The sequence below is a fragment of the Anastrepha ludens genome, chromosome 3 (genome assembly GCF_028408465.1).
Source record: "Anastrepha ludens isolate Willacy chromosome 3, idAnaLude1.1, whole genome shotgun sequence".
Taxonomy (NCBI): domain Eukaryota; kingdom Metazoa; phylum Arthropoda; class Insecta; order Diptera; family Tephritidae; genus Anastrepha; species Anastrepha ludens.
This window is the reverse complement of record NC_071499.1, coordinates 107,778,006-107,798,661: the sequence shown is the minus strand read 5'-3', so window position 1 is coordinate 107,798,661 and position 20,656 is coordinate 107,778,006.

The window sequence follows — 20,656 nt, the reverse complement described above, 5'->3', positions numbered from 1 at the left end:
GTGAACTCGTTTATTTTTACTTCACTCTACATGTATGCAGGCACAATAATAAATTCATTTACATACTACCCCAATCATCAAATATTTTGGACCCACAAAATCCTCCTCTAAATGGTGAATGCATACAAATGCATTATGCACCGGTATGTGCATTGAGGGTGGAATCCTTAAATTTTCTCTCAACAAATTAACTAATTCTCGACTTTTTGGAAATGAGAACCAACGTATATTTAAATCACTTCCGCAGTCCAAAGGCAAGGGCAACATTTCGATGCTTTAGGCATTTTATTTTATGAATTAATTATTATTATTTTTTAAATATTTTTCATCCGCGCACTTGTTCACGCACTTGACTTTCTTTTCGTATTAAAATTCCGTTCAATCGCTTACATGCAATCAAACAAGCTTTTCTACGAGTATATTTGGCGCAATTTTTGCATAAACCAAAAATAACAAATCTAATATGCAAAAACCAGGTACTAATGTAAGACAAAAGATAAAAACTTGAAAATTAAACCGGCATTTGTTTCTTGAACTTATCTTTGTTATACTTTATTTTTTAGTACAGTAGATTCTGTTTTTATGCGGTATATACGTTCCGCAAGAAACAGCATAAAAAAGCTACCAGTTCTATAGTAAAACTTTAGATACGTTTCAAAAGTGCTAAGAACCGCATAAATCTGAAATAATTAAATAAAATCGCATAAACAAAACATTGTATTTTTGAAAATTATATCTTTATTTAAGAAACGTCAGAATCGAAAAATAAATTTAAATCGTCAGAAATAGAATCAGACAATATTCGCATGTTGCGCATTCGTTTAGAATTTGGCGCAAAATCACTTCCGTCACTTGAGGAAATGTACACGTCTGATCTGGATGGCGATGCAGGCGGTTCCACACTTGTAAGGTTAGCATTTTTGATATAATGTGTGATGAGTTTTTGCTTAGCTGGTTTAGAATCTTGTTTATATATGTATATGTATGTACAATTCCCGATAGGTCGACATGAATTTTTTATTTTTTTTTAAAACCGCACTATTTCAAAACCGCATATAAAAAACCGCATAAAAACAGAATCTACTGTATTTGCACTTGTCAATTTCAACAGTTGTACCGTGGCAATAAATTTGTAGCATTACTTGCTGATGTTTGATACTTTCAAAACCACTGCCTCCCGGAGGTAGGTTATTATATCGGTTATTGTACTGATATACAGGATATGGCCTCGGATAAAATCTTCCAAACGGGCGACAGCGTAGTTAATCACGCTACATGCAAAACGAAAATTCTTTAGCAAATTTCGTTTGTAGGCAGCTCACTCATTCATTCACTCTCGCATATCCAACTCCTTAAATGTGGGTTTTGAGGTTTTTTTTTACCCCATTATCATGATTCGATTATTAAAGGTTTGCTCAGTAAACAGCTTTCTCGTTCTCTCTTGACGAATCTGCTCCCTTAGCAAGAAACTGTGTTGCTAACTCTAGAAATTGTAAGTAAAAGTAGAGCAAAAGTAAAATTTGTAGAACAAACATAACCGTTGGCATCATTGCTATTTGATTTCTTCGAATTCGCTGACATTTGAATTTCTGAATTCGTGAATTTGAGTAAGTATTTTTGTAAATTCATATTAATAAATAAATTGTAATTTTACATTCATTAGGTTATTTCCGTGCTGATTTGAGCCTTTTCCTGTGTCTGATTGTAAGTGAAGCTGTTTTTAATCGTTTTCCTGCGGCATACAAACACAAACACGTAAGTTCAAACCAATAGGCAATAGACTGTGTAATTGTCTAAAGAGTGAACCTTTTCGTTTACAGGTTTCCAACTGCCCATCTACAGAGCCACTCGTGTTTTAAAGCCCATATCCTAATTGGTATGTACAAATGTATATAAATTTTGCGTTACTTTTTTTTGGCAGGAATATATTATGTTGTCTGTTTTCTTTAGCTTAAAAGTTATATATGTATGTAGTTTTATTTTATATATTTAATATTTAAATAATGATAAAATTAGCTTTAGTAAATCGATGATAATACAAATAATTACAAGTTAATCAATAACGCAAACAGAAAACAATAACCGATGTTCTTTTAAATTTTATTGTACATGTTAACAAATAAAACAACCGGGGCATATTACATAGGCCAACAACCAAAAAACTTTTTCGATAATTTTAACTAATTACTTTGTAATTTGGTGTCCTGTTTACGAAAAAAATTATTAAAAAGTTATATCACCCATCAATTTTTCACATTTTACAATTAAGTAAAAATAAAGTTTATGTCCCAAAATGTATCGGATATATTTTTAACTTCTTAAATACTTTTTAGTTGGCAACATTATTAAAATGTAATCAGATTGGCAATGAAGGAAAATGTTTTTAAGTTGGTAGTTCTTATAAATTTAACAGCTTCTAGCTTTCTTTCAGTGAGTTATAACCTCAAATTGCTGTGCGTTTTTTATTCAAAATTAAAATGGTTAGACGTGATTGTAAAAATGCTCCTAACGCTTTTTGCTACATATGTGGTAATTTTGTCATTAAAAAACATCAAAGGGAAATTACTGACTTTGTAAAAAAAGTTTACTTTGCATATTTTGGTTTAGAAATCAGTAATCAAGACATGTGTTGGGTTCCGCATAAAGTATGTTATGTTTGTGTGGAGGATCTAAGGAAATGGCTTAAAAAAACGAAGAAAGCTTTTCAATTTGCAGTACCCATGGTATGGAGAGAGCAAAAAAACCATTTAGACGATGGTTATTTTTGCTGTATAGATGTTAGTGGATATAACTCCAAAAATAAAAAAGCTATTATCTATCCTAATGTTACATCAGTTGATCAGCCGGTAGAACATGGCCCGAGCTTTCCTGTCCCTGTGTCACCTGAGGATATTGATGATGTTTTACAGTCTAGTTTCGAATTTAGTCAAAGTCAATCCACTGATGATAATTTCCAATGTACTCCGGACAATTTAAAACCACGGTTATTTGCACAAACAGAGTTAAAGGATTTAGTGAGAGATTTGGGTTTGACTAAGGAAAAGGCAGAGTTGCTTGGTTCTAGACTAAAAGAAAAATATTTATTGGAACCTGGAACATATATTTGCCATTATAGAAGAAGAGATGAACAATTGACTCAATTTTTTAGGCAGGACGAGGATCTGGTTTACTGCCATGATATTAACGGTCTAATGAATGAATTTGGCATTGAATACAAAAAAGAAGATTGGAGATTTTTTATTGACTCATCAAAAACAAGCTTGAAAGGTGTGTTATTAAATAACGGAAATACTTATGCTTCAGTGCCTGTGGCACATTCAATTCATATGAAGGAAACTTACATAAATCTTAATATTATTTTAAAGAAAATTAACTATACAGCTCATGATTGGATGCTATGTGGAGATTTAAAAGTTGTCTCTATGCTCCTCGGCCAACAAAAAGGATTCATAAAATTTCCATGTTTTATATGTGAGTGGGACAGCAGAGCAAGGGATCAACATTGGTCTAAAAAGCAATGGTCCTTAAGGGAAACTTTGAGACCTGGCATAAAAAACATTATACATGAAACTTTAGTTGACCCCAAGAAGATTCTTCTACCACCACTGCACATAAAGTTGCGCCTTATGAAACAATTTGTTAAAGCTTTGCGTAAAGATGGCTATTGTTTTAACTATTTGTGTGGGAAATTTCCCCATATATCAGAAGCTAAATTAAAAGAAGGGATTTTCGTCGGACCTGATATCCGTATATTGATGTTCAATTCAAACTTTGAAACAACAATGAATAAGGAGAAGGATGCTTGGATATCATTTAAAGAAGTTGTGATTAAGTTTTTGGGTAATGTGAAAGCTCCGAATTATAAACTCATCGTAGCTAACATGATAAACAAGTTTAAAACTCTTGGTTGCCTGATGAGCCTTAAGGTCCACTTTTTGCACAACCATCTTGACCATCTCCTGAAAAGTTAGGTGACGTGAGCGAAGAGCAGGGGGAACGGCTTCATCAGGACATAAAAGAGATGGAGAAACGATACCAGGAACGGTGGAATATCAAAATGATGGGTGATTAATGTTGGTCACTTCACAGAGAACATCAAAATGCAATACATAGGCGAAAAGGCTACGCAAGAAATTTTACGGAAAAAAGGGAGAGAAAATATAAAAGAATAAGCATTTAATATTATAATTTAGGTATGATTGTAAGTGAAAATATAATCAATTTAAAAAAATATGATTTCATTAATTTTTATAGATCAAATTTTGCCTATTTTTTAAAAATATTAAATCGATATCAGATTGTGGAAGAATGGTAGGTGATAAAAAAACGGATATGTATTACGGTTTCAGCATTCAAAAATGCATAAGATTTACATAGGTAAAATTGTTTGAAAAGTTTTCACAAACTTGTTTTTTGTTGGCCTGTGTTATTTGTCTGCGCTGGATTATTTAAGTTTACGTATGGAGTTTATTTTAGTTTCAATGTTTTATGGTGAACACCAACTTTGCTCCGGTTGTTGTGTAATTTGAGTACAATGTTTGTACATGTGTACTTAGATTAGGTAGTTAGAAAATTAAAAAAGCTGATTAAGTTTTGTTACTTATATAGTAAACCAAATATGCCAAAAGCCAGTTGCAAATTGTGTCATAATACATGGGCAAAAGAAAATATCAGTATGTTCCATGTTCCGCAAGACACAATAAAAAGAAAAAAATGGTCCGAGACCTGCGGTGTCGAATTGCAGTCTGCTTCAAAACTTTGCTCGCTACATTTTACTGCAGAGAATTTTGTATCTGGGGCGAATCGGAAACGGTTGAAATTATCTCAAGATGCTTTACCCATTGCTGTTGAAAGTATTTGCAGTTGGAATGAATTAAATAATAATTCTTCCAAATTCGTGGATGTTTCAACCCAAACCGAGTAGATATTAATATAATTTAATTTCACAGCATGCTTTTCTTAATATATGAATTTTTTACTCTAGATCATATGAAGATTGTCGAGTATCATTTCTTGAAGCAGAAGTAGAGAACCTTAAAAACAAACTCGCTGAATATCAGAAGCTCGAAACTAGTGTACAGTCCATTTTTACGGAAGGGCAGATGCGTAAACTAAGAGATGGCGACAAAAACGTTCACTTTACTTGGAACGATATTTCTTCCGCTATTTCTCTACATGCAGCTGGGCCAAGGGCATGCGTGCACTTGTGCAAGAATGCATATCCATTTCCAGGAGAATCGACCATTCGAAGATGGCTCTTGAAGGTAAAGGTAGACGATGGAGTCTTGAACTTTTCCTTAAATATAATGCGAAGAGCGAAGGAAGCATCTGTTGATGATAGGCTGTGCATAATTTGTTTCGCTGAAATTAAAATCGAAGCAATATGCGAATACGATCCGGCGAACGATACCATTCGAAGCCCGTGCAGCTACGTTCAAGTTGTGATTGCACATGGACTTAAGTCCTCTTGAAAGCAGCCAGTCTTCTGTGCGTACGACTGCTAAATTACAAAGTGCATATTGGAGAATTTAATATAAACAAATCACGAGTCTGGTTTCACTGTCGTAAGAATGGTGTCAGATATGGGTGCAAGTAACCAATCGTTATTGAAAGAGTTGAATGTGACGTTGTATGCTAAAGTTCATAAATACTTGTTATAATGCTCTATAATTATATCTCTTATGCAGAGCAAACGTGGTTTTCAAATATAGCAACGGGCGGTAAAATTTTTGTGTTTGCCGACGTGCCACATTTGCTTAAGCTGTTTCGGAATTCCTTGGCACAGGATATATTTATAAAGATAAATTTCTGACGTCGAGAACCATAGCACAGTTGCTCACGTTAACATCAGCTTCAGACGCTTCAATAGCCTACAAAATATCGGAGGAACATCTCACAGTGCACCACGCTGGTCGTCAGAAGGTCAAGTGGGGTGCTTTTGGGCTTTTTGACAATCCGAGCCCCATGCATTTCAAATGTAGGTTGCGGAAGCACTTACTAGGTAAGGGTGCTTTAAAAATACATAAGTTATGAACAAAAGCACATTTATCATTATGTAATTAACTACAGCCCGCAACACTGTAAGTTTTGCTGCTCGTGGTAACGTCAAATTAGATGAAACCGAGTGGCTTCGTCTGAGTGTTACATCAGTCGAGAGTCTGAAAAGATTTCTTTCTGATGATGAGATGTTATTGGAGGAATTCTCGTTTTGCAGCGAGCTACATAGCATTTCCCAACGAACTTCAACAGGGAGAAAAGTTGGATAGTCTCCACGAGGACGCAATTGAATATGTTGCAGGCTTCATCATAAGAAAGCTGGGACCGACAGAGCACATTTCCAATGAGCCTACCTTCAGGGTTGATGAAGTGTCCGGAGGAGGCTTAACCAAGCCTTGCACCAGTTTTCTAAACACAACAAAGCAATTGGAGCTTGTATTCCAGAATTTTAACGGGGAACTGTTCGGCACTGCGACAGCCATTTGGAAAAATTGATCGCGTGTTCGGAGCACGTAAATGTCAGGGTCGGGGTTAAGAAGCTTTTCTTTAAAACTAGAATGTACCAACTAATTAAACATTTAAACAAATCATTGCGTAAAAAAGGCATTTGTAAAAAATTCCTTTAAATGCAGTACAGTTTGTTTTTCAAGTAGGTAGTAACATACGAAAAATGTTTATTTGGGGATCAAAACTCTAAATTTACGTCGGCAAAACATAGTCTAGTATGGCGTAAGTATGTTAAAGTGTGTTTTTAGTCAATTAAATTTGAATCTGCTTCTTCTATGAAATAATTTATTATGACCCTATTTGCCTATCGCACCGCATCGGTACTTTGTTACCGGGCCAACGCAGAGTTATATCCCAACATGTATGGGTAATGTTAATGGTCTTGCAATCACAACAACAAAATTCAATTCAAAATTGTATTGAATTATTGGACTAATTTTAACTACAGTATGTCAATTAATTGTTTGCAACATGATAAAAGCTTCTTAAATATGTTTTAATAACTTTATTTTACCAACTTAAATAACATTTTCGAAATTTTAAATACACATTATTTTTGTCACTTTTATTTTTAACATATTTATGGCAGCAAAACTCAAAACTTCAGGACAATAAGTAAAAAAAAACATAAAAATCTGTAAAAAAGTAAATTCTGTGCTGTCAATTAATTGTTTACATTTTCAAATATTATGTGACTTTCGTAAGGAAAATAAAGGTGTGTGATTTTAATATTTAGTGTGACGGCCTTTAGCTTCCATTACAGAATGCAGACGACGGGGCATGGAATGTATAAGGTTCTTCAGGTCGTAAGTCTCTGGTATTTTCTGCCATTCAACCTGAATTGCGTTGATGAGAGCGGTTTTATTAGATGGACCGTTTTTGCTCACTTTCTTCTTTAAGTACGCCCACAAATTCTCTATAGGGTTCAAGTCGGGACTCTGGGGTGGAGTATCAATGACTTTACTGCTATTATAAAGTAGCCAGGTCCTGCAAAGCAACGACTTGTGTTTAGGGTCGTTATCCTGGTATAACTTGTATTTTAGTTTATTAGGGTTTTCTGGGTCAACGAATCCAAACTTCATCGCGCTTCTTGTCAACTCATTTTTGAGAATGTCAAGGTAATACTCCTTTGTCATTATATCATTAAAAATTCGCAGCTCACCCACACCATTCGACGAGATGCAACCCCATACCATCACTGAAAGTTTGCCAAATTTTACTGTGGGTGTTATATTTTTTTGTTGCAGAGCTGTGCTTGGCTTTCTCCAAACTTTACTGGGTCCATCATGACTATACAGCATAATTTTTGTCTCGTCACAAAAAATTACGTCATCCCAATATTCCAATGGCTTGTCTATATGGGCAACAGAAAAACTAAGCCGCTTTTCTATATTAACTGCGGACAGTAATGGTTTTTTTCTGGCTATTTGCGAAGAATATTTGTGCAGTCTTAAATCTTTCCGGATAGTCTCATGACTTACAGTTTTTCCACAGTAATTTTTTATATCAGATGCCAACTGCCTCAGACTCGTTTGAGGGGATTCGCTGATCTTTTTTAAAATTTTTGAGTGATCTCGTCTAGAAAGCTTTGGTGGTCTGGCTCCTGAGTGCTTTAATTCAAGCCTGTTTTCTTTTTCTGCGCGTTCAATAATATTATAAATAGTTCTGAGCTTAATTGAAAACATTTCCGCCAACTCTTTAGCCGACTTCCCCTTATAATAGTTAAAATAAACTAACTGAATAACATTTTCATTAATTCGTTTGCCCGGCATTGCTTAACTGATTAAAATGTTCACTTTTTAAAAGCATAAGTCATACTAAATGTGTGCTAACAATGAACGACTACGACACGCATTTATTTGCGTTCAAAATAAAAGTACCGTTAGCTAGCTTCAGTTTAATTTCAAGTTGTGTTTGCATTTTGCAAAGAATTAATTGACAACGCAATATTTGCCGAATTGTAATGCTGCTTGTTTATTTTACTGTTATATTTTGGTTTTTGTATATGTTGTACGTAAAACGGGTAACGAATATTGCCCTTATTAATATTGTAAAAAAATTGTCTAAGAAAAAACATTTTAGATGAAAAGGCGTAAGCCTAAATATGAGCTTATAGAATTTTTTTCGTTTTGCAAACAATTAATTGACATACTGTATTTTGTTTTTTAATTCTCATTAGACAAATTCTGCTAAAAACTTCTATTTGCATCATATAATTGCTTATACACTTACATACATATGTACATAGATATGTATGGTATATGAAATTAGATTTACATTGTCCATGAACAATGAATTTTAAAATACCTTATTTCCATTTAAATAAAAAATTACGTTTTTGCTACCATTATCATCAAGAGGGATTTAATTTTTTCCCCTTTCTCACCCTTCTTAAATGTAACCTAACTAAGGGAGTGTCAAAATTCTAATGTCTAAAGTGAGCAAATCTTTAATAATTGAACCATGTCCAATTGTCCTCTGATTTTGCTTTGCTTTCTTAATTTTTAAACGCCTATTATAGACTAAGAGCTGGTGGCCGCGGAGGTACTACGATAACACCTCCGGCTAGAATTTTGAGAAGTGGTTGGGAGAACCATGAAGCAGTGCCATTTGCAAGGATTTTGCTCAAAACCCCTGCAAAAAAGACGTCAGACAACTTAAAGTTGCAAAAAACAGTTGCTAAAAAAATGTTCGTACCTCCGGCTGAAAATTTGTAGGCTTACTGTTTGAAGGTCACAAATGCTGTATATAAATCGTCAGACGTCTAGATCGCTGCAAAAGTAGTGTCAGACGACCCCAAATTTGTAAATTTTTTTCGAAAATTTTTTTTTTTTTACCTCCGTCTGACGTTCTCACATATTATAGTGGGCACTATTTTAAGTGTATATTTAAATCGTCAGACGGAAATACCGCTGCTAAGTCATTCTACAATATCCGTGAAGTTCCGGTCTGCCTGAATTTTTTTTTTTTTTTCGGAATTTATTTTTGTTACCTCCGTCTGACATTTTTACATACTATTGCAAAAGCATTTCAAGTACACATTTAAATTGTCAGACGAAAATACCGTTGCAAAATACTTATCTCAAGCTAGTATATGTATACTTGATATAGAATGCCGGAAAAAAACAGGAAAATAGGTTTGGGCACGCTTAGTGTAGAAATGTCGGGAAAAGAGAACGTTTGTGTGAAAATGGCGTCTAATAAAAAGTGTGTGATTTGTCAACTTAGTGACGAAAGTGATTCAATACCGTTACTAAATTCGAATAAACTGCAGAAGTGTCTAGAAGTGCTTCAAGTTCGTGAAAAATTGAAGTATAGTGAGGTTTTTTTGCCTGCGGAAATAAATGAAACACATGGCTGCCACTTTCAATGCTATAAGGATTTCACGGCTGTACCAAAAAAATATATTACTAAATATATGGAATTGATGGGATCTCGTACACTCACAGACATACCGTCCACATCATCCACATCAACTTCAACGGATTCTGTTGCAGTGGAAACCAGTGGTGGGGAAGAACAAGCCAATGCATCAATATCCACGCAACAAGAGGTAACGAATGATAATATCGAAAATACTGATAACGTTGAAAAACAACCTGTAGAAGAGAGTAATAACGAAAGTGTAGAGAAAATCCACTCAGGCTGCATTTATTGTGAAAAAATAAGGAAGACAGTCAAGGGTCGTTGCGTAACATTACGTACCTATGGTCGAGAGACAATTGAAAATGTTATTATACCTAGAGCACATACCTTAAACGATGTAAGGCTGCTACAAATTCTAAATGATAAAAGTTACCATAGCAATCAATTTCAGTACCACAGAGACTGTCATCGAGATTAGACTTACAAGTCCAATCAATATTAAATCCACGTCCACCTTCCGCTTGGCAGGACATACGCGACAGTCATCGAGAAGCCTTTCAGGAAGTTTACTATTTTATTGAAGATCACGTGATCAAAAACAAACAATGTGTGTTTTTCTCATTCGTCATACGATTGTACAACGAAACATTGGGACGATTATGTAAAGAAAAGAGGAAGGAGTTCTGGAATCCAGCAACTGTATATACTGTTGAAAAAAAATAATTGAAAAATATAACGAGGAAATACAAATTACAACAGCATTTAAGAAAAAAATGATAACACCAGTACGCGATTTCGTATTAACAGAAGAAGATATAGAATTTTTGAGAGAGGAAGATATTTTGCAGAAAGCTGCAGTTATCTTAAGAAGTAAAGTATTGAACATCGAAAAAAGAACATTACCAACGGAATTGAATGTGAAGCATATAATCTCTGGCGAATGTTCTATCCCCCCAGATTTGAATAATTTTTTTTTGACAATGATTGGAGGAACTCGTTCACGTCGGCGACAAAATGAAGATTGTCAACGAAAAATCCAATCTATCAGCTATGATGTTATCAATGCTATCACTAAAGGGAGAATCAAGACTTCGAAGCATTTAGCCCTTGGCATGGCAATGAAAAGTTTAACAAGTTGCAGAAAAGTTGTTGATATTTTAAATAAATATGGTCACTGCTGCAGTTATAACGTTATAGAAGAAATGGAGACTGAACTGACGTACTCGTCGACAAATCGTGATAGTTTGTGCCCTGTTGATGTTGTGAAAAGTGGGAACTTATCCACAGGCATCGCATTCGACAATTATGATAGATTTGTCGACAATCACACGGGAAAAGATACCCTCCATGATACCGTCGGTATAATTTATCAGAGTATCCCGTCTCCAACAACCGATCAGCAAATGCCTGATATAGAGCCCAGCCCCAGTACATCTACAGCAAGTGAAACGGTTACTGCTCTTCAATCTGCAGTTATATCAATGGAATCAGCTAGGAAAAGGAGAAGAACGTTTGACAATGTAACTCATGATTTAGAGCCGTATTATAAGAAGCCGAAAGTAGTCGAAACATTACTATCACTTGAGGATGAGCGCCGTGACTCTATTCCAAAGAACCTGAACATCATACGATCTCTTGACACAATTTGGATGTTGTTTCATTGCGTCGAGATTCCAAAAACGCCAATGTGGGTTGGCTACAATAGTAAATTATTCAACGACAACAGCTCCACACAAAAAATTTCATACTTAACGCCAATAAATCTATCGCCAACTAAATGGGAAGTGGTGCATGAGCCATTAGTACAATGTCAGAAGATAGCAGAGGAATTAGAACAGCCATACATGGAAGTTACATATGATTTAGCGATTGCTAAGATGGCAATGCGAATTCAAGCAACAGAAGGAAATAAATTTAATAACAGAAAGTGAATGCGGCTCGTCTGGTAATGTTCGAAGCCAAATACAAACACCATGACCAATCCGAGTTATTCAAGAAAAAAATTAGCACCACTGACGCGTCGAATTTTCCACTGTGTGCCGATGAATTAAATCAACACTTGCTACGGACAAGTTACATTGCGCAATTATGGTTAAATGCGGACCAAAATAATCCATCAACTAAACATCCCGAGGAACATGGATGGTTTATTAACGAGGATGGAAAATATGATTTTACATGGTTTAAAGGTGATCAGTTGCCGTCAGCAATTGATGATATTATTCTCGATGACACACAGCAACAGCCAACAAATTTAGGTATGTTAATATTATTAGTCATTATCATCGATATCACATGAATTCTAATGATAATCTAATTATTTAATTTTTTCGATCATGTTGCAGAGGCAGAAAGACAATACGCATCCGATGAGGATGAAGAACAGGATATAATCATCGAAGACGACGAGTTCGATGATGAATGCAACGACTCCGATACCAGCAACATTCACAGTGATAATGACGAGAACTGAAAAAAAATTACAATTTAAAAATTCTTTTTAAATATAATTAAAATGAAAATACATTTTTCAAAATAAAATTGAAATGAAATTATCTTTTTTTACAAACAAAATAGAAAAAAAATTACTTTTCTTCAAATAAGATTGGGATGAAATTATTTTTTTTTGTGTCATGTACTTAGTCATAATATTTTTTTTTTCTTAAACAAACTTACTAAGCGCACAAACTATTCAATAATAATTCTCTACAATACACCGAAATCAACATTTTTATTTTATTCAGACGAAGAATCTTTTACTTTTTATATGTACGACACATGCGTAAAATTTTCCCTTCAATTGATATTCTTTTATTGCGTATAGTAACTCAACAAAGTATTTCAATAAGTTAAATAAATGATGAAACTGTATTCAGCAATCTGGACTGGAAGTTCGCGATATCGCAGAGATATTTTGCAACGGTATTTTCGTCTGACAATTTAAATGTGTACTTGAAATGCTTTTTGCAATAGTATGTAAAAATGTCATACGGAGGTAACAAAAATAAATTCCGAAAAAAAAAAAAAATTCAGGCAGACCGGAACTTCACGGAAATTGTAGGATGACTTAGCAGCGGTATTTCCGTCTGACGATTTAAATATACACTTAAAATAGTGCCCACTATAATATGTGAGAACGTCAGACGGAGGTAAAAAAAAAAAAAATTTCGAAAAAAATTTAAAAATTTGGGGTCGTCTGACACTACTTTTGCAGCGATCTAGACGTCTGACGATTTATATACAGCATTTGTGACTCTTCAAACAGTAAGCCTACAAATTTTCAGCCGGAGGTACGAACATTTTTTTAGCAACTTTTTTTTGCAACTTTAAGTTGTCTGACGTCTTTTTTGCAGGGGTTTTGAGCAAAATCCTTGCAAATGGCACTGCTTCATGGTTCTCCCAACCACTTCTCAAAATTCTAGCCGGAGGTGTTATCGTAGTACCTCCGCGGCCGCCAGCTCTCCGTCTATTAAGATTTCGCGGTGGCCCGCGTAGCCGAATGGGTTGGTGCGTGACTACCATTCGGAATTCACAGAGAGAACGTCGGTTCGCATCTCGGTGAAACACAAAAATTAAGTAAAAGATTTTTCTAATAGCGGTCGCCCCTTGGCAGGCAATGGCAAACCTCCGAGTGTATTTCTGCCACGAAAAAGCTCGTCATAAAAATATTGCCGTTCAGAGTCTGCTTGAAACTGTAGGTCCCTCCAAATAGGAGGAGGAGCTCGGCCAAACAACCAAAAAGGGTGTACGCGCCAATTATTTACCATATATAAGTATATATATTAGGATTTCGCACCCGCAAATAAATTCGGCATTTAAAAAATAATCTTTTTACACTTTCCAAATCGCTAATCCAATTCCCAATTCCAATTTCCAATTTCTAATCCATTGTGGTTGTGGAAAATGGTTAGCAACGAGAATATTTGATTACATATGTACATGTACGTATGTATGTATTTAACTAATAAGTGTAAAGTAAAGGTGAATTTTAAGAGATCGCAAATCGGCCTTGTCGTTTGGCCCATAACAAACCAGTATCTAAAAAATGATTTTATCAGTTTCAGCAGGCGTGGTGCATCAGCGAACCCAAAAATTTTTCCGATTTTTATTTATTTTTTTAATCTATGAATTACGAGTATAATCCTCACGGACTATGATACAAAAGTTGCTTAGATTAAACTACTGATATATTACATGTATTTAAAACGAACTATAACATAGAATTGAAGATATTAAGAAAAGCTACTCTTGAAAGCGAAAAATCGAGAAGAACATCATTATTCATAGTATTTAACGTAAAGCACGAATCCTTTCCAACAAGTAGGGACAATCAATTACTCCAGTAATAATATTATGAACAAAATACAGACACAGTGACGAGATACTGTACTTAGTGCACAAAATGTTAGATGTTTTCGAGGCGCAGCCGTAGCGTCCGTCATTCTAGTTGCCATAGCGCTGAACAGTCTGAAATAGTCGCGGCGGCGCCGAACTGTTTCAACTGTTGTACTGTACAACAAAAACTCATCATCCAAAAATTCATTGATAAATTCGAGCTCATAGCTCTAAGAGCAAAGTACTTTCATTCATAAAACGAGCCGCCCATATGCCAATTTTCTCGACAATTCGAAATTAGTCAATATTGGAATATTTCGCGAAGAATTATTTGACAATATTTGGTAAATCTTGAATTTTTGTCAAGTAGAGTGCCCGCGGCTCCGTACATATGTATGTATGTATGCATCAATATATGTATGTAAATATGTCTTTCTAAATGCTCGACAATCGCAGCTGCTGTGCGTCAAGTGCGCGCATGAGCATACAGTAAGTTGCAGAAAACAACATAAGTAGCTTATAAAAAAGTTCTGTGCCGGACATTTCAATACCAGGAATAAATTTCGAAACAATTATTTTATGTTCTCTGATACTAGGTAAATAGTTAATTAGTATATTACTTTACGTGTGTAAGAACTAAATTCTTTAATTGATAAAAACTGTCTGTACATACAATGCTGTGCCTATGAATGCGCGCTGGATTTCTTGAGAAATTTTACCGTAATATTTGCTGTAGCAAGTGCCATACGTTCCTGTCATTGAGAATTCTTTATAAATTAACGTTCCCTGGTGTACATATGTATGTACAAATATGAATACCGCAGTGAGTCATTCGCTGAAATTACCGCTGCGTTAATCTGACTAATTCAATTTCAGAGTCAGTCGTTAAAGAGAAGAGGTGGATGACATATTGTCAAAACCCGGTTGAATAAGAATAAATTACTGGCGTTTATCTGCTAAAAAGTAGCAATGCTTTGCGTGTGAGAAGAGAAACAAACTCTACCAATAATGGGGGCTGTTGTCTTACACTCGGATATTGCACAGCTTGTGCTAGGTAAGTTTCATTGAGTTCTATATATATAATTGGCGCGTACACCCTTTTTGGGTGTTTGGCCGAGCTCCTCGTCCTATTTGTGATGCGCGTCTTGATGTTGTTCCACAAATGGAGGGGCCTACAGTTTCAAGCCGACTCCGAACGGCCGCCTTAGCAAGTACAAACAATTATTTCCCTTTATTCTGTTCTAGGCTATTTTAAACGACAGAATTTGGAGCGCACATCCCGATTGTTTTGTAAAACTTCGCCACATCTAAAGCAGGAATTTTCAGCATATAAAAAAGGTTTTGGCTGTGCTTTCCATTTCTACCACGATATATTTGCTTATAATGCCTAAGTGCGCGGACCGAATTTAAAAATTATAACACGCAAATGTAGACACTCTACAAGACTCTCATCATGCCCGTCCTAACGTATGGCGCAGAAGCTTGGACGATGACAACATCCGATGAAGCGACGCTTGGAGTGTTCGAGAAAAAGATTCTGCGTAAGATTTTTGGACCTTTGCACGTTGGCAACGGCGAATATCGCAGACGATGGAACGATGAGCTGTATGAGCTTTACGACGACATAGACATAGCGCAGCGAATAAAGATCCAGCGCCTACGTTGGCTGGGTCATGGCGTCCGAATGGATACAAACGCTCCGGCTTTGAAAGTATTCGATGCGGTACCAGCTGGTGGTAGCAGAGGAAGAGGGCGGCCTCCTCTGCGTTGGAAAGATCAGGTGGAGAAGAACTTGGCTTCACTTGGGGTGTCCAACTGGCGCCGGTTAGCACGAGAAAGAAGCGACTGGCGCGCTTTGTTAAACTCGGCCAAAATCGCGTAAGCGGTTATAGCGCCAATTAAGAAGAAGAAATGTAGACACTATATCAGCCTTTTGATTTATATTACTTTTTATAAATTAAAATTAAGAATTAATTGCAATATTTAACGTTAAAAATTCATCTTTTTTGCATAAGCTTGAAAAATGCCCTATTACTATCACTTAAATACAAACACAGAAAAGTAACAAATTCACTTATAAACACTCTTTATTAACTGAAGATTTGATTTAAAGCTATTTTCACTAGGTAGGTAGGTAGGTAGGGTGGTTGTCGTAAGACACACTTAGACCTTCGGCAGGTCCATTGTGATACCACTGGAGCTTATCCTTACTCTACGTGTTCCGTTTCAAACCATCCGGTTGCTTTAATAAACGAGCAGAGCTTCGTTAGTTTTAGATGGGCTATGTCCGCTACATCGGTTAGAAATGCTGTATCTGGAGTGCGCAGCCTTCTGATAGCTAGGCTTTCACACTCACATAAAAGGTGTCTGACTTTTTCCTCTTCTTCTGTATTAAGACAGCTTCTACAGAAATCGAAGTAAGGGAGTCCTAACCTTCTAGCGTGGCTGCCTATTAAACAATGACCAGTTAAAACACCTATCATTTTTCTTATAGATTCTCTGTTGAATCTTAGCAAGATCTTCGATCGACCGTTCCAGTTCGGCCATGTCTGTCTGCTTAGTTCGCACGTTGTGAGGTTTTGCCAGATTGTATTTACCTTTTTGATGGTTTCCCTGTCTATAAGTAATTTACAAGTGGCTATGGGCATGAGTATCAGCGCCTTATCCGGTTCGAGATCGAGCGTTGTACCGGTTCTTGCAAGTTCACTAAATAATACTATAAATTCTATTAAAATTCTATTATTACAAATGTTCTTCTAAACGTTTGTACATATGTAATACCGTGCAGAATAAATGTGAGGAGCGAACTATCAAACGAACGATGAGAGAGAGAAGAACAAAGCGAAATAAGAAAAACCCAGTCAACCTAAAGGGAATAATTCTTATATTATTATTTTTATTATTTATAGGGGATAAATACAATATAAACCCGAATACACTGATTCTTACATTATTTATTTTAGAAAATATAAAAAACAAAAACATTATGACAACAACAGTTTATAATACTGTGGTTAGAGAAAGAATTGTGTTCCACTATACTGCAGTACCAGGAAGACGAATTCTATTGATTGAGGGTTATATCATCATGAGCGTGTTCTTGGGCCGGAGGCCGCCGGACGTCAACGGCCCCGCGCGAGGGAGACACGACAACTTTTAATTTTTTCAGAGATCTGGAGTTGATACTCTGCACTTTTTTCAATATGTTCAAAGTATACTTATTCTTACTTATGAATTTTAAAACCATGCCTAAATGTTGGTTGGGCTAACGATAACGGTACTGTCCTAACGGGATTCAAATTTCCTTTATCTATTCTGTGAAACGGCTGCTGATATTTTTACTAAAACAATTTTGTGCAATATGAATAATTATTCTGGTAAATACATATAAATAAATTAACAAACAAAGAGCTTAATAACATTGATAATTTAATAGAAGACGATGAACCTTCCACCAGTGCAGGTGTGAAAAAAAGGATAAGCACGAGTGAAATCAAATCAATGTGGAATTTGACAGACGTGGTTATCGAACTGGGAACACAAGATTAAATTCTCGGAAGAAGCTGGGCTCTTGAGGAAAACAATGTGGTGTGCAGTACATAAGACACAAATGCGGCTAAAAATGGGCAACAACAAAGTTGGGTTCTTTGTGTGCTCTCGCGGCGAGTGCAGGTCCAAGAAGAACATCTCTCGTGCCACAGGCACTTGGTTTGAGAACGCGCGACTAGATCTTCTTCAAATATTTTACTTAATGTTTTGTTTTGCCTACCGCACGCCTCATGAAACGGTGCAGCGCGAAGATTTCATAAAGGATGGGACCGTCCTATCATCAAGAACGATATCTGACTGGTATAGCTACTGCAGGGAGGCTGTGGTAATATACCAGTTAGATAATCAAGCAGTTCAAGGGAGAATTGGCGGCGTTGGAAAAATTGTCCAAATTGATGAAAGCAAATTTGGGAAAAGAAAGTACAACAAAGGTAATTTGGTTAATAATGGACGAAATTTGTAACAGCATTATCTGTGACTTATCTTATATTTTCCAGGGAAGAGAGTCGAAGGACACTGGGTACTTGGAATGATAGAGGATGGAAAAGAAGACGTTCGTTTGGAGGTGTGCCCAGACAATGTAAGATCCACCGAGGTCCTAATACCTCTTATAAGAAAACATGTCATTGAAGGTGCCACCATTCGTACTGATTGTTGGCGAGCGTACGACTCCCTGCCGGAGTATGGGTACGTTCACCAAAAGGTGAACCACAGCGATCCTGTCAGTCCATTTGTAGCAGAAGATGGAACACACACCCAGCGAATCGAGTCGCCGTGGCGGGTTGTGAAACGTTTTTTTTGCAAAGATAACTACAACAACACTAGCAACTTCTCCGATGTCATAGTAGAATTCATGTGGAGACGCTAAATTAAGTCGAAAAAACTAGATCCATTCAAAAGTTTAATGGAAGCAATAAAATATTTATATAAAATATAATAAATTCTTACAAAATTGTTTTTATTTTATGTAAATTAATATTTTCAGGTATAAGTAAAGAACACGCACTGTTTCTCAAGAAACAATATTAAAAAAAATACTTTTACAAATATTGAAAATCGCGCGATTTTTAGTACAAATTTTCGCCTGCGGCGCTTTTCTGATTTCAAATATACATACATACATGTTACAAAAAAAAATTTTTATAAATAGTGAAATAGTGCAAAATCGGACAATTTTTGGCCTTAATTTTCGCCATCGGCAATCATAACTTTTACGATAAAACAACATTTTTATAAGTGCAATGAATTATAAAACCTAAGTTAAATGCTTGCTGGGTTGACGACTGCTGTATACTCTTCTCTTCAACTGTATTTCAGTACAAACTGCAAATGTGGTCGGAAAAAACCTAATTTTTAAACTTCTCCTGGGGGTTCTATAGGGACCCTAGGAGGTTGGGACTTTCACAGTTATAATGGTGTGACCTTGCTATTTCTAATATGCGCCCCCTCCCCCTCCGCCCCCCATTCAAATATATCGTGGTAGTAAAGGAAAGTTTTGCCAAGGTTTTATACCACACAGCTTCTGTCCAGACTTGGAAGATATAATATGCGAATATGTAAATATTTCGCGCACTGGTAAGAACAGTTTTAAAAAATTTATATGAGTATATTTGATTTATTTTCTGCTGTTTGTTGCAGTCGATCGAGTTGTGACTTTGTTGCCAGACAGTATGCGCTTGCAGTTGTTTGAAGAAAGTTAGCCGAAAAAGTTAGATTTCTGCAGGATAGAAAAAAAACAATACACTACTTTCTTTCACCACTGAATTACAACTGATTCGGTAATATGAAACTTATAAATTAATTGCAAATTTGCTTATTCTATATTTTAGAAATAACAAAAAGCGCTTATGGACAAAATTTAAACACAACAGGTCCAAAACTATTCTAGTAGACTATAAAAAAGCCAACGCCGCATTTAGAAAGGAATTGAAGTCTGCCAAAAGACACTCATTGGAAAAGAAAACGGAGAGTATTAATCCATCCTCCAATCCCAAAAAAATATGGTCGGAGATTAAAATCCTAACGGGTTGTACTCGACGCTCCGATATCTCTCACATTCACATAGACCAGGGACCTATTTACTCACCACAGGACATCGCTGAAAAGTTTGCGCAGACATGGTCATCTTATTCCCATAGCACTAATTCCCCTTCCAACTTCAACTCCCTGAAAAATCGAGTCCTGACGGAATACTACCGTAACCCATTCCCCTGCCCAAAAGCCCAAATCATTGAATATTGTATTACAGTTAATGAATTCGACTCAATCATTTCGACACATACCTACGGGCAAAACTCCTGGTGCCGACAAAATATCCTATCCTATCCTCAAAAATATCCCTTATCCCCTTAAAAGTAGATTTGTAAACCTGTTCAATCAAATTTTAACCTGCGGAACTTACCCTCAACAATGGAAAGTTGCCACAATTTTACCCATCCCAAAACCCATTAAATCCACCTCCTATGTAGAGAATTACAGACCAATATCCCTCCTTCCCTGTATGTCCAAAACTTTAGAGAAAATACTTTCTACCCGAATTACGTGGTACGCCAAAGCAAAGGGACTTATAAGCCCCCACCAATTCGGCTTCGAACATTTCGCCTCTTCAGCCATGGCTGCTCGAAATCACACATCCGTATTGAGCTTGGACTTCGAAAAAGCATTTGATAGAATAGGAGCACATATGTATAGTTCTTCATGAGCTAAAATGTTGGAAGATTGGTACCAAAATATACGAGGGCGGGTCAATAAGTCCGTGACTTTTTGTATTTCTGACCTCTTTACTGAAAAAGAAATACTGCTCCTGTCAACAGGCATCTGTCACTTGACTCCTGTCAAAATTTGAACGTGCTGCGTCTGTTAGTTTGTGTTTTACAGCTACCTTTATCAGACTACCCAGTAA